The 14,834-nt window shown below is 37.3% G+C and overlaps 1 long non-coding RNA gene across 1 annotated transcript; it reads right to left on the bottom strand.

Annotated features, from left to right (window-relative positions):
* Nucleotides 1–544: 544 nt before the first annotated feature.
* Nucleotides 545–14,513, bottom strand: LOC106897115. Its single transcript, XR_001413726.1, has 3 exons — nt 14,327–14,513; nt 13,273–14,204; nt 545–691 (listed from the first exon to the last, which is right to left on the bottom strand). It is a non-coding gene; the product is annotated as an uncharacterized LOC106897115 (long non-coding RNA).
* Nucleotides 14,514–14,834: the final 321 nt, after the last annotated feature.

A 14,834-nucleotide genomic window follows, 5' to 3' on the forward strand; every position in this document is an offset into this window, starting at 1 on the left:
ATTCTGCTATTCATGATACAGAAATTAAAAAAAGTATCTATAGCCATTCTTATATTTCAGGTTGTGTTCACACGCCTAATAGTGAGGAAACTGGATTGGAAAGAATACAGGAGGTGACATGCACCCACTTATGATAAGAGAAGATCACCAAGATTCCATATTGTTATTTAAACATCCTCCATCCTATATATACTGTTTGCCCATTTGAAATAAATGGCTTCTAGAAGTGAAAATATCCCCCCCCCCCATTTTTTTCTCCTTAAAGATGGGGATACTGAAGACTTATGTAATTTGAAAAATTGAAATACAGAGTTCTAACATATCTTACACATGCATTTTATCATATACTTCATGCTAAGGAATAAAATGGAGGGGAAAAAAAAAGTAAAGTAATCTCTACAGATATTCAAATATAATGCTTTGAATGAAAGTTTGCTAGAAAAAAGTACAATTTGAAACCATTAATATTGAAAAGTCACTCTTACCTTTTTTTTCTAAGTGGTACATATATTTAAATCAATTTCTACTGAACGTTTTACTTACCATTCCCACGCCATACTTCAGCCAGATGGCAGCTTCCTTCTCCAGGCTCTTTGCAGAACTCTACTACATCGCGACAGGTTGTTTCTGGTGTAATTGGAACTTCTGTCAAAATCTGTTCATTGTTGCTCAAAAACACAGTTAATATCATCTGAAAGAAAAAAAACGAAAAGTAGCAGAATATTAAAAAAAATAATAATTTATAAGAATAAGATTATGGGTAAGATTTATAATCCCCCTGTAAGTGGAAAAGTATGCTTATGGTTGGTTACCACAAGCCATCAAATTTGTTTTCAGTTTCTTGTAACTTTGCCAAAGCTTTAGTCTTTTGTGTTGATTTTTTTTGACAGTGCATTGAATTGACAATTTTTTTTTAAAGCTTCAGTAGAAATGGTTTAGTTCTGTCTGAAAATAAGGCCAGGAGGGAAGGAACAGGTTTTGGCTACGTTAGATGCTTGAAATCATAGTGTTTTATACAGAAATAAATACATACTTTCACAAAGTAACCTGAAGCTTCACAGGTGGGCAACCCTTTGCATGATTGATGTCGGTTTTGTGATTTGTCTGAAGATACAGTTATATTGGTTTGAGTTGTAAGCCTTTAGTTAAATGGTAAGCCTCAGAATTAAAAAAAACAAAACAAAAAACCAAACCAACATTTTTCAAGGGATTACATTTGCTTAGTACACTTGCTAGAGCTAAAAACCTCTGAGAAGTGGGTTCTTTCTGTACTACTTTAGCCCCAGCCCCGAGCTCGCTGTGTTGGTCAGACTGTACGTGCAGCCTTCCCACAGCAGTACTAAGTGTGCTCTCTTCATTCAAAGTTACAACGTGAACAGACTCCTTTTCCTCTAGTAGCTGCTCCCAGCTATTCCAGTTGGAAAGTAGCCACAAAACAGAAAATAACTTTTCTTCCCCTCCCCACCTTAACAACATTCAAGACGACTTGACGTCAAGGAAAACAAAAAGAGAAAAAGTGGGATGAAATCTATAAAGGAAAAAGCCTAACACTAAGAGCTAGTACTGAACTGGGTCAATGCAAACTTCTGTTCAAATTCCTTGCTCCACCTTAAATAAATGTGTGCAGAAATACATATACCCAGAGATACTCCCATTCTTTTTCATATTAGCAGCTGTAACTTGCTCAAAAGTCAAACACTCGAAAACTGTGCACGTTAACTTAACCCACCTCACCCCCTTGGTGCATATGTATTATATGATCATTAATAATATGTTCACTTGCTACATTCCCCCTATTAAGGGCCCCCCCACACCTTATACAATATTCTCAAAGGATTTGTTCTATAGGCCCTCATGTAGTTTACTGCAAATGCTAACATAGTAAACAGCTGAGGGGCTTGTAAGAAGGAAAAGATAAAAAAACATTCTACCAAGAAACAAAGTCCTAATACAAATGATGCTGAAGGGATTCAATTTTTCCTGAGTGAGACTGGTCGAGGACCAATGAAGGTCACATTCAGACAAGTATTCCTATGTTACACTAAATCCTCTGAAACATACCTGACCCTACGCTCCTGCTTCAAAATTAAACAGATACTTTTAACCGTTCCCTCTCTCTGCACCGTAATTTCCCATCTGTAGTCACACTACTGCTCTGTAAACACATGGGGATAGAGCAGAGATAAAGTGATGTTTAAAAGGCAAAGACCATAATAATCATGTCCCTAAAGAATGTGACAAAATTAGCAATTTTGTCTGCAAAGAAAGTTCTTTCAGATCTTTCCAGTAAATAAAGCGTGGCATCACATATTGAACCACAAAGATTAAACCTAATTATTTAAAAGTCCTTTATTAAATGAGCACTCTCCACTTAAACAAAGTTGTGCCTCAATTTGCATAAGCAATTCTTAAAAACATTCATAACACTTTTATCTGTGGGACATATACATGTACCAAACTGGAGATTTGCATTAATAACAGCTAAATGCTGAGTGAGAGCAGTCTATCTACTTTAGAAGTAGGCGCAGGACAAATTCCAAGAAAGCCCAGGCTTCAAGCTCTCAGTCTACTTGTCACTCCTCCAGGATATTTTAAGTCCATGTTCCTACTCCACCTCAGCCTGCCAAGTTTGTACGCTGTATCCTGAAGTTTTCAAGTAACTACACTTCAACACAAGCAGGAGGCATCCAGGGCTGTAAATACACTAAAATTTATCCCTGAGTTTCTCCAAGAGCAGCATTAAAGGAGGCTACAGTAACAGCCACAGCACAAGCTCAGAGGAAGCTACAGGATGCAGGCACAGATAATAATTAAAGTGCCTGTAACCATCTACTGTTAACAGCTCACAATGGTATTTTCCCCCTGTAGAAGATTCAGACATCGCCTCAATATTCAGTGACTGTGGGATCTTTAACAGAATAAATATCTGATGTGGAATCTAGTAGTGGAATTTGACCTCATATTTAAGAAGAAAGAGTCCTATTTATGAATATAAAACCATAGGCTCAGAAGAAACCTTAAGAGGTCATCTAATGCAGTCTCTTGGCCTCAGGCAGGATCAACTATACCCACATTACTCTGCAGAGATGCTTGTTTAACCTGTTCTGCAAAGCCTTTCATGATGGAAATTCCACCACGTCCCTGAACCATCCACCCCAGAAAACCAGGACTCCTATTCCAAGAAGTTTCTGAAAGTCTAGTCAAAGCTTTCCTTGCCACTATTTCAACCCACTAGTTCTTATCCTACCCACAGGGGTGATACTAAACACCTTTTTTCCCTGAAGTTAAGTTTAAGGAATACATAATAAGTGATGAAATTAAATAAGTTAAATTAAACAACACCAGTTTAACAGAGAATTATTAATGCCAATATTCTAAGTACAGTTTCCCTGTAACACTTGATCATGATTTCAAAATAACATCCCAAGTTTCCCAAGCTTTATGAGAATGCCAAGAGACCCTGGCTTTACTGAAGTCATGCTGTGATGTATACTGGGTCTTGACCATTTCTCTGAAAGACCTGTTACCTTATGTATGCTGGGTCTTGACCATTTCTCTGAAAGACCTGTCTGCCTGCACCTGCAGGCAGGCTGAAAAAGACAGAAAAGCCTTCAAGATGCGAGTTCCCCATACATCTCAGTCAGCTTTCTCTAAAATCAGACCTCAACCACTATTCGAGCTCAGAGTCTCCTTTGCAAGACCAGGCCTTCAATTTTTTTATTGCTGTAAAGATAACTTTTTTCATGTACTCAATGTTATCTGCCTACACCTGCAGACAGGCTGAAAAAGAAAGAAAAGCCTTGGAGATGCAAGTTCCCCATACATCTCAGTCAGTTCTCTCTAAAATCAGACCTCAACCACTATATGAGCTCAGAGTCTCCTTTGCAAGACCAGGCCAAAATTTCCTGTACGTCAAGCACACCGCTTTCTTCTCCCAGCTCCAACTGCACCAGTACTGTCTTCTCCAAAGCCAGGTGTCACTCACAATATCATCTGCCAGACAGCTCGGGGAAAGGCTCCTCCACTAATGAGGAGGCAAGGTGCTTGTAGCCAACTATTGTCACACCACTCCTCAAGCAAACTTGGTTAAGTAAGGATTTATTTTTAACAGGTTGTCTGAGTAACACCAAAGGAACCGAAACACTGTGCTGTGAAAACAGATGTCCTGAAACACACACAGGAAGACTCAAAATATTGAATGTTATTAATATATTGCAATATTAATTAGATTTTCAAGTCAGTGTCATCGTTGTCCGTATTTGTGGTGGGGGTGGAATAACAATTAGAGGTATTTCATAGTGATAAAATACAAAGATGCATCAATGGAGCCTGGAAATTTGCTGCTGAAGGACATGAGTGAAGCATACACATGAAATACACAATACACCCTACACAATACAATACTAAATATGAAAAAAAAAATTCTTTGCCAAAGATTAGGCCACAAGAGAACTGGTAAATTCTTTGATTTCTCATTTTAAATGAATTCATAATTGGCAACAACTGTCAAGACCCATCTTGTTAAAACCCATATTCTTTAAAATGAGATCATGACCATTGTAGCATTTAGTTGATAATTTCCCAATTCACTCATTCAAAACTTTTACTACATGGACACAATGTCACACATCATGGTGATCAACCCAACACTCATGAGCTCACATCAGTGCTTCTAAATCGTATATTGCTTCCACAATGAACACCAAGCTCCAAATGTTACACTTCTCCTCAAAGCTGTTGCTCTCCTCTACTACTCCTGCTACCATACCAATGGCTTTATTCCAACTTCAATCGATTCTCACCTCCTCTTCTCTTCCTTTTAACTTCCTCCCAACCTCCTGCATCTCTCTTCACAGTTCAGGTCTTTTCCACGTCAGAGAAGCTACAACAAACATCATAAACTGCCTTCAAAACCACTCTTGTCATTTCACTCATTTCTCTGGCTACAAAACAGGCACAAATAAGCTGTCAATATGCTGAAAAGCGCTGCCAATCAGGTTAATAAAATATTGGTTTCTCTACTTAAACTGATCTAACAGTCTAACTGCACTCCCCTACAATGCAATTACTTACGACTGGAATAAAACTAGACCACCACTATAAAACCAGAAGACAGCAGCTGATGGAGGATGTTTTTTCTTCCTTAAGGAACAGCCTACAAAGCTAAAACTCCAACTGCTGAATGAAGTCTTTTCCTCACCATTTTTCTATAATCCTGCTGAAAAAAAATAGAATTTTTTTGATCTTCAGCTAATATCCTGAATTAAAAAAAAACCAAACAGGTATACATTTAATCAGGTATTCTTTAACACAATTTTGTGTTAAAGAAATATAACTTACTCAAGTATTATCTTATGGTACTAAGTCCTCAAACACTGGTATTTGAGAAAAAAAATAATTGTACACTTCCACCTCTACTGCCTTACACCCAAGTTAATTTACAAACTCCAACAGCTGAGACAATAAATAGTGGCATTTCAGGCTAACAGCTCATCTAAGTACATATTTCCTCATACCCTACCCACAGAAAGTTGAATTATTTAAGCTATCAGAAAGCAATCAGACAAGTACTGTTTCAGGACATGCTGAAACATTAGAATTTAAAACAAGTCTGAGATTATTTTCTGACAGCAATAGTAACATATTCAACTAGAAAAACAGAGAGAGTGAGTTCTGGGGATGAAGACAGGAAATTACTCAGCTGGCTCTTTACTTCTAACTGTTTTTTAACTAAACCTCACATTTCCATGCAAAGCCAGGGTTCCTAGCAAAAATGGATCAGATGATCATTCCTTTTCCCGCATATAGCCTATTTTATGTCCACAACAACAAAATAATTTAGAGAAGCCACATCCATGACAGATTAGAAGTAAGATCATTCAAGCAGTCAACAAAAGGTTAAGAAAAAAACCCACAGACCAAGAAAATGAAAACCATTCATTTTCCCCATTGTACTATTCATCGCTCCCATTACCCAACTCTAGATATAGGAATGCCTACCTGATATTAAAGGTACAGTGGATAACAGAACTTTTTGTGTTTCCTTCTGCCAATTCAAGAATTATCAAGCATAAGATTGTGAGTTAAAAATATACCGGATATTTAATATGAGTAACTCTTCCAGCAGAAGAGTGATCAGACACTTCAACTATAGGAAATGTTTATTATTAAAAAGGCTGACACACAAAGAACTTAAAGCACAAAACACATTTATGATAGAAAGGCCAACTTCATTCCTTCTGTTTGGAATTGGAAGGTATTATTCTCTCACGATGCATTTTCCCCTAATAAGGAGTTCCAAAAAATCCCTTCATGATCCTCTGCTTTGCCATTTCTGAGCGTTTAGTGGTGCCTACAGCTCCAGGATGAGAAAATCAGCAAAGAGGCTTCTTCAAAGTAGGTCCCTCTTCCACAGTAGAGATCTCAACATCTCCCAAGAAGTTCTAATAACTTTCACCCTTGATTTTGCTGACTTGGGACTCCCAGGAGCTTACTATATTTAAGGTGCTACTACAATAGTTTCAACCGAAACATGTAAACCCATATCTTACTGAAATGTCAAAGCCCCACCAATCAAATATGTACTTTAATTAAGACTGAGGTTTTGACTTACTTGAAAAAGTACAGAATGAGACGCAAGCAAGTTGTGAAGAGATGAAAAATCATCCCTTTGGTGATGAGGCATATTAATATGCACAACCCTACATATAGAATGGTCAGAGTTACAAATTATCAATTATCTCATGCAAGTTTGCTTGCCTGGAATTCATGCCATTACATAAATCTCGCATCAACTACAGCTGTAGAAATTCTAGTTGCATTATTCAAGCACTAAAGCAGAATTTTAACTTTATTCGCAGTATGAACGCTGCCACTTTTTAAGCTTATAGACTTAATCAGATGAAGCTTTGAGCAATTACATTTTAAAAGAAACCAGACTATGAAATTATAACCACAAAACTGTTTTAATTAATGCCATCTCAAGTATGTTCTTGACCTGTCATAAGTGTTTCCTTATACTGTTGAGATTTCAGAACAAAGAAATCCCAAATAAATCTATGATGTTGATTATTATTTGTAAACCTCAGAAAAACAATAAGATTAAAACATTTCACTTCCCTATATTAAAAAGAAACATTTGAAGTCTGATAACCAAGTTATTCACCATGCTTCATTCCGATAATTATTTACCTTCAGAATGAAACCATTCTTTTTAAAACCGGATCTGTTGAAGAATTTTACACAATATGTTTACGAGTCTTATTACAAATAAGAGCATCAAGACACACAGCAAATTTATTATTGATTACTGTGTTTCATCAGGAGAGTTCTTTCCTTTAACATCTTTTCCCCTTCTCCATATCTGGGGTGAGAAATAACTGTGTTCAGTATCTGTATTTCTGAACACATTTCCTCATGTCCCCCTCACAGCCAAGCTGTACAAGCTTCAATTTCAGGCCAAAATTTGAAGCCCAGCGATGCCTTTTGAGTGGAGTAGTAAAATTCACACAGGTAGTGCAACCAACAGACTTCAGTTTGCAAAGAACACAAAAATGAGTCAAGTTTTCTGCCAAAATGCAGACTTGTGAAACCAATAGTATGTTTCCTACTACACTTTCAAATTGGAAGCCAACCGCCTCCATATGGCCCGCAAAAGAATTCACAAAATTGGGAGCGAGTCTCAGATACTAAAAACATATAGTATTCAGCTATGGGCTACTTATGAATGTTTAAACCATAAGTTTCACTACTGATAAACATAAGCATTTATAAGGTTACTCAAAAACACAGACAAGCTAACATTACTCTTGGATAACATTTGCTATTTTGATAAAATATGAAAATTTAATATTGTTTAAGCGTACTTTGCTTACAAAAGCATTTTTTGCCTAAGCTTATATGCTAGTTTCATTAACTTCAGAAATGAATTAATCACAGAAAGAAAATTTAAAAAAAAAAAATTGATCCACCTTGAGATCCACCTTCATCAGGCTCTGCACAAGACAATCTGGCTACAGAAAACAGAACCAGGAGAAAAAAAAAATAGTCTTTCCAAACAATACTTTTATCAACAGACTTAGTGATGGGGTATAAAATTACTTTTAAAAATCACTTCAAAAAAAAAAAAGGTATTTAACTCCTTTTATGTAGGAAAAAAAAAATAGTCTTCCCAAACAATACTTTTATCAACAGACTTAGTGATGGGGTATAAAATTACTTTTAAAAATCACTTCAAAAAAAAAAAAGGTATTTAACTCCTTTTATAGAAATGCAGAAGAATAGCATTAAAAGAAATCCTTAAATGAGATTTTCCTACATTTTTATAAGGCCTATGTGTATGCAATGGCTTAAATAACTGACAAAAAACACAAGACATTTCCTCTCAGGACTTCGAGAACTGTTGCCTTTGCCCTCTTCAGTGCATATAAAATTACTTTTAAAAATTACTTTTTTTAAAAAAAAAAAGGTATTTAACTCCTTTTATAGAAATGCAGAAGAATAGCATTAAAAGAAATCCTTAAATGAGATTTTCCTACATTTTTATAAGGCCTATGTGTATGCAATGGCTTAAATAACTGACAAAAAACACAAGACATTTCCTCTCAGGACTTCGAGAACTGTTGCCTTTGCCCTCTTCAGTAAGTGAGCTTTCACACGGGACAGCAGGCATTCAACAGAATTTAGACTACTACAAAAAACCTACACCTATTTGATATTTATTTGCTGAAGGAGCACTTAAGACAGTCTTGCTTTTTGTTACTGAAAGATAAAATGCTACAGCATCAGTTGTAGATCTGGAATTTAAAGCCTCTTGCTCTTTCAGCAGCAGACTTTATGTAGGGCACAGACACAAGCCAACATTTTTGCTACAGGAAGGAAACAACAACTATCATCACGTATTTAAATATTTTCAACTTGCTTTTTGTTACTGAAAGATAAAATGCTACAGCATCAGTTGTAGATCTGGAATTTAAAGCCTCTTGCTCTTTCAGCAGCAGACTTTCTGTAGGGCACAGAAACAAGCCAACATTATTGCTACAGGAAGGAAACAGCCAACTATCATCACGTATTTAAATATTTTCAACTAAGCAAGATAGAAGCACAGATTATTAAATGGCAGGTATTGTAGTAGTTAACTGAAAGCCTTCCAGAGCTCTAGGAAAACAATACTTAATGAAAACAATAGCAACTCAAAGTTCACTTGTGTAAACAACACAAGCAACACCCGGACTCCAATGGGTGTTCTGAAGGCTGAGAGAAGCAAAATAGGAATACGCCTAATAAAAAAAAAAAAAAAAAAAAAAAAAAAAAAAAAAAAAACAAAAACAAAAACCAACTGACCTAACAAATTTTAAGTTTCTCACATCTGCCTCAGACAGAAGAGCAACATGACCATTTAGACATGATAATCCTATAACAGATTTTAGACTATACTTCGTTATATTAGAAGTCACAGTCAATCTATAGTACTAAACCACTGCCAGCTCTCCAGACATTGCAGAAACTGTTTGTGACACTGGAATTCCTTCTTTTAGAAGGCGGTTCTGTTAAAAGCAACCAGCAGCTGAGATTTGGTTAAATTACTTTAAAAGATGGGCCGTAAACACGCGGCTACAGAAAGGAAAATGGGTATAGCTGAAAAGGGGCGAGTGAAAAAAAAAAATTAAAGAGGCTGCACTACAAATAAAACTATTAATTTAAAAACAAATCTGTCCAAGTGCAATATTTAACATTATTAGCCAAAGGAACACCGCCTGAAGTTAAAGAAATCTATAAAACATGCCTTTTGTGATGTTTTCTAGTGGAAAATGCAATTTGGCACTTGCTACAGAATGAGTTCAACATCCCTGCATCGTATTATCTGTTGGCTTGATTCCTAAATCGCTACATCTGGAGAAACAGCAAGAGATCTTGTTGCTCCTTGATGCAAATAATTCTACTAAAGGACTGTCAAGACACTAGTTACCACGTAAGAGACTTTGGAACACAGGGATAATTCTAGGTACACCGACAAGTTCTTGCTGAGCACATTCCTCTGTTAGGCAACATACCTTAAAAATGGAGAGATTTTTATTCTTTCCAGAACAACGCTTTGAAATTTTTTGTTCTGCTCCCTAAGAGACTGTGGGCCAGATGCCAACTTTCATGATGTACACAACTACTATTAAAAGGTGGAAGTTGTACACTCTTCTTGAAAGACTCTCTGCTCTAATCAGTTGATGCTGGATTTCCTAAACCCCTTACGAAATTCTTGACAACTCGATACATAGAAGTATTTTCACCTTACAAATTAGTCTTCTCTGATTTGTTAGAGGACTATTGCAAGTGAGTCTTTGCCATTTATCAACCAAGAACAGAAAACCCACCTTCAAACCAAGCATCTCTGAAGAAGTCCCTGACACTTTTTCAGACACGCGCTGGTTTCATTAACGATACTCCTTTTTATCTTTTAGAGTATTTTTTTGTCTGTGAATCTTAGGATGACAAACTTCATCTAGTACTGTCTGCTTGATGTCAATGAGATTTATCCAGAGCACCTTGAAAAAACAAAAACCAAACACCAGCAGGCACATCAATCTTGTGCTGATTATTAAATAAAAAAGTAAAACAAGTTGCTAATTTACTTAAGAAACTAGCAAATACCCCTGCTATAACTGAATATTGTAATAGTTGTTTAGGCATATTAATGTAAGAATTCCTTAAACAATGGATTCTTGCCAAACTCTTTTTAGAAACCTGCAGCAGAGACTGCATTTGCAAACGCATGGAACACCAGTAACACGCAGGAAAGTCACAAGTTCAGGGGACAGCAAGACTCCAGATCAAAACAATAGCTACAAGGTGAAGTCATCTCTCCTGAAACCCATTTCATAGAATCATAGAATGGTTTGGGTTGGAAGGGACCTTAAAGATCATCCAGTTCCAACCCCCTGCCATGGGCAGGGACACCTCCCACCAGACCAGGTTGCTCAAAGCCCCATCCAGCCTGGCCTTGAACCCCTCCAGGGATGGGGCAGCCACAGCTTCTCTGGGCAACCTGTTCCAGTGTCTCACCACCCTCACAGCAAAGAATTTCTTTCTAGTATCTAATCTTAATCTCCCCTCTTCCAATTTAAAACCGTTGCCCCTTGTCCTGTCACTACACTCCCTGATCAAGGGTCCCTCCCCAGTTCTCCTGTAGCTCCCTTCAGATATTGAAAAGCTGCTCTAAGGTCTCCCCAGAGCCTTCTCTTCTCCAGGCTGAACAACTGCAGCTCTCTCAGCCTGTCCTCATAGGGAAGGTCCATACACTTTGACAGCTCTATTTTATTAAAATATAAAGATAATGTCCACATTTCTACTATTCTTCACATCTCCAACCCAGGGTCCTCCAAATGGTTCAGAGAGTTAAGGGGGACCCCCAGTCCAGGGTCTGGCATGGCCCCAGAGACCCCAGGGAAAAGGAGGGAGGAAACCCTGTGGCACTACAACCACATCTCATCATACAAGATCACAAACACAATTTCAGAGGTCTAAATCTTTCTGACCTGTAAAGGTAACCAGCACATCATGCATCGTATGCATGACAAGCTTGAAACAACAGTCCTCAAATATTAACTGCCCATTTCATTTCATCAGCTGATGAGATATGAATAACATGTTAAAAAATACTATTAAATATTTTACTTTCCTAATAATTTGGGAAGATGTGTTGGTGAAGAACAACACAACTATAGTCCTGTACAATCTGCAGTAAACTCGGGTGAACTGGCAATAAATTAAAATAAAACTAAATGAATCCAAGATGACTCAGCTTCAGAGGTCATTTTATTACATAAGAATTTCAGCTTTCCAGTCAGGAAAAATGTCATATTCACCAAAAGGAAAGGTTTAAAGAAAAAAAAAAAAGCAAAACAAACAAGAAAAAATCATACACAAAGCCAAGCCAAAAAACCATACACCACACAAACAAAACCCCCTAAAATACCAAACCATACAAAACAGGACAGCCCCTCAAAGCCCCAAGAACCAGATGACAGTCAAGAAATATGAAAAAATAAATTAGTATTGTACTTTTATTGGGTGGGGGACATAGGGAGAAGCCATATTCAAGGTTTTTGCATACTGGGATTAGCAATACTGTAAGTTACTTTGAAAGAAAGCTCATTCTGACAACACAAGGCAAAGCTGTAGAGCAGGGTTAAGCACGAGGTTTTGGGTTAATTTTCCTGAAAGACAACTTAGTCTTCAAAAGTCCACATGCAACGAAAGTGTCCCACAGAATTTGTATCTCAGAACTGAGTGTTCTCAAATTATTGAAAATATTTTGGCCAAGGCTAAAAAAAGGGAGGTGCTGGTGTTTCTACAGTCTTGTGTTCGACCTTGTCAACAGCTACAGCAAAGTCATCCAAAATCCACTGAATTCCAGAAAGCCTGGCCTCCCTACTGCATCGAAAATAATCTCATCAAAAAAAGTATAGGATACAGACATTTGTGTCTTGTCTTTTACAACTTTTCAACACAATAAAAGACAAGCAAATAAAAAAGGCAAAACCACAAAAAAACACCCAACCACCAAACATAGAATTTTAACTAAAAACACTGTGCTTTTTGTCAATGAATTAAGGTGATTTGCAGCCCCAAACATCACTTTTTCATTTTAGAAACCAGGAAATCAACAGGCACACACCCATATTTAAGGTGGAATCAGTGCTGCTCTTTCCTTTTATTTTCAAGAGAGTGAAACAAGAAGGGACTGCCACGGCTTTCTCCCTCCGAGCGGAAAGCATTAACAAAATACTGATTGTTTAGTGTATCGCTTTCAGGGAACACCAACCATTCGATGTTAGATGCAATGTTAGCTGGCTTGGCAAAAATATAAGAAGCAAGAAGTGAATACGTCCTTTGGGATTCAACAGGCAGTCTGCAGAGCTTCCCTTCCATCAGAGTGGAAATTGGACATAATAGAAAATAACTCTTTGCAGCGCATTTCTTTAGTTTTTAAATGGCAGGTTTAAAAATTAAAAGCTGTTCCGTTTTACTCTCAGATCACCACTTTGGCTGAATCAAAAGCAATAAATAATAGTTTAAAAAAAAAAAAATCAAACAACTTACACAAGGTAAAATTAAAAAATTCAGACATTTCACATACAGATGAAACACACATAAGGCAATAATCTCTGATCGTCCAGTAAAAACCTCACATACACACACTCAAACCCATTATAAGGATATACTGTTCTCAAAATGTTTAATTTTACAGCAAATAAACAAAAAGCAAAGTAATCCCACCTTCTTTTTTATAATTCTGTCCTTTGTCCAGTTTTTAGAGTTAAGTCCAGTCTTTTCTGGTAGCCAGGATTTGTCTTTTGATGTTTTTATAATATTCTGAAGGACCATCCTTAAAATATTCTTCATGTGGACAGTTGCAAATAGCGGTGAATATAAAAATATTGTGTAGAGCTAAAACCTAAGAAGAGTTCCCGTGCAACAACTACAGTGAAAAACTACTTAAATGGAGTATTTTTGGTCTACTGGCATACGAATTCAAGCAGTAATGACGAGCAGTGATAAGATGTTCTAAAGAAACAAGACAGGCCCCAGTTGTGACAGGAACAAGACAGGCTAGATCAAGTTTCACCTAATTAGGCAAGGTTGCAGTAGGAGAGCTCTGCCATCCTCTCGTAGGGCAGCAGTCATCTTTGTTCGCTATTATAATAATGACAAACAGTAAGTATTCATCTTAAATAAATTTACATATAAGGCTCTGACTGTCTCAAAAGAGACAGAAGTGATTTTCCCACTGAAGGGGGCAACAGTATGAGCAGAAGTTCCAAAAAGCAACTGATCCTAACAACTATCAAACATTTCCAGGACACATTTTCTTAGATCAGGAAAACATTTTAAGACCAAACGCCTTAAAAACAACAACAAATCCACCACGTATTTATGCCTAAAAATACTATAGTTCAAGCACTGCTCCATTCTTGGCAAAGTCTGTCTTCTTGCTGGACGCAATTCAAGCGGCAGAGAATATAAAATGGTAAGCTACGTTTCTGATTGCCTCTTCATGTCAGGGGACAGTGACTGTTTATCATCATTCCTGTCAACACTATACAGGATCCAGAGTTGGGGAACAGAGATAGAGATGGCACCAACACTGCATTCAGCTCCTACTCTACGCTTGCAGGAGCAAAATGTATTCTCTAGCCTGGCCCATTCCCCTAATAGAGAAAACAGAGAGAAAGAGTGAGCAAGCAGCCCAAGGGGGCTAAAAAAAACCACCCAAAACAAAAGAAAAATCCAACTAATACTATGAAAGATCAACAGAACTTGAACAACCCACCTCTCAGAGCTACGAGCTACATTTTCTGTGCAGCACCTTACACATTAACTGCAGGAAGGGAAAAGTAAGGGGCTCCCAGCTTCGTTTGTGATCCACAGGATCGTTACGTTCCCTTCCTCTACGAGCAGCAGCAGAGAAGTCAGTAAGATACCGTATTTAGCCTGCTTCAGCATTCAGAAATAGTACTGTCCTCTCCCTTAACGCTTTTTATCAGTAACAAAAACATTCTGATCCCATGCAGTATTCCCTCCTCCTCGGCAAACACGTATCACGCCGAGAGGTTTGTTGAGAATATAATTGGTAGAATCTTTTCAGGCTTACAAAATGCTGCGACTTAATAAAATTAACCTGTGAGCAACCGAGAACATTTTAAAGAGATGAGAAACTGGCTGATATTTCTTAAAAGGCAAGTGTTGTTTTGCTTTTTGGAAGAATGGAAAAATCTGATCTGGTTGTTCTCCAAAACTGGATCGTATCTTTATCTGCCAGAACAACAAGTAGTTTAACA

The sequence above is a fragment of the Calidris pugnax genome, unplaced genomic scaffold, assembly GCF_001431845.1.
Source record: "Calidris pugnax isolate Ruff unplaced genomic scaffold, ASM143184v1 scaffold211, whole genome shotgun sequence".
Classification (NCBI taxonomy): domain Eukaryota; kingdom Metazoa; phylum Chordata; class Aves; order Charadriiformes; family Scolopacidae; genus Calidris; species Calidris pugnax.